Here is a 1,213-nt window from a genome sequence, read left to right as displayed (position 1 = left end):
GGAGCAAGTGACTCAAACCCTGTTGATCAATCAAGAGGCCTCTAAGGGACACACCAGGAGGCCTTCTTTCCTAGTTGTACCCCTTTTTCTCCCCCCGTCAGTCTTCAAGCTGGAGAAATTGATGCTTTAAAATCAACGAATCCCTTTTGAAGTTCTTCCTCTTCTGAAGAATAAAATCAGATGAAATTTTTATAAAATATAATTGACAGGTTTATTAATGAGTGTAACAAATATTGGGTACTAATTATAAGCAAAGCACTACGCTAGGTGTGGTGGAGAATCCCAGGCTGAACAGGATAGGATGTCGGCACCCCCGGGGCTTGCGGTCCAGGAGAGGTGATACAGACACAGTAACTCTCTAAAGAGACAAAGCATCCTAACCGCTGTATTGGAAGCATAAACTACACTGTATGGAGAAAGGAAAGTTTAATTGTAATGAGAGGCTTAGAAAAGAAGTGAAGATGTGGGGTCTGAGCTAACTCCACAAGCTACTCCGGGGAGAACTGCAATTCAGGCAAAGGAAGGCTTGGCTCAGAAGTGTCAGGAACAGCCTCCATGTGTCTGAACATCTGGGTCTTGGCTAGTAGGCCGTGAAACTTAAGACCAGTTGGCTGGGCAAGAGCAAGATTGGAAGGACTCTAGGTTCTAAACTGCAGTTTGAGAGTGCAGTGGTGCTTTGCCACATAGGTTATCATGATGAATTAAATCTTAAACCCCTCATAGCTGTAGCTTCTGCTCTCCTCCTGTACGTAAAGATTTATCAATCCAATTACATATCTATAATTATGCAGCATATATTATTACATATTATTATGCAATAGTATATAGATCTATATAGACAATAGGGCATCTATCTCATCATCCCTCTTTTTCATTTGGCTTGTTTCTTTTGAACGATTTACTCCACCTAAATTAAACCCTCCAAATTCAAGATCACCCATGCTATGGGCCCCACAAGAACACAAGGCTTCCAGACAGAGGTGGAAAGACGTGTCACCTCTTATGCTGAATTGAGACAAAATGGCAATGGGAGAAATGCCTGGAAGTCTAGACCAGGTAGGCAGTGTTTTCACAGCTACTCAGGGCTGTCTGGCCGCCTCAGGAGAGGGATCGTGCTCAGCCTCGCTAAGCTTCCATCTGCCTGGACTGCACAGATTCCAAGGGCTCTGGGGAAAACCCGTGAAAACCCCGGGAGGCTGGTCCCTGGGCAGTG

Source organism: Canis lupus, chromosome 14, assembly GCF_003254725.2.
Source record: "Canis lupus dingo isolate Sandy chromosome 14, ASM325472v2, whole genome shotgun sequence".
Taxonomy (NCBI): Eukaryota; Metazoa; Chordata; class Mammalia; order Carnivora; family Canidae; genus Canis; species Canis lupus.
Note: the sequence above shows the minus strand (reverse complement) of the source record.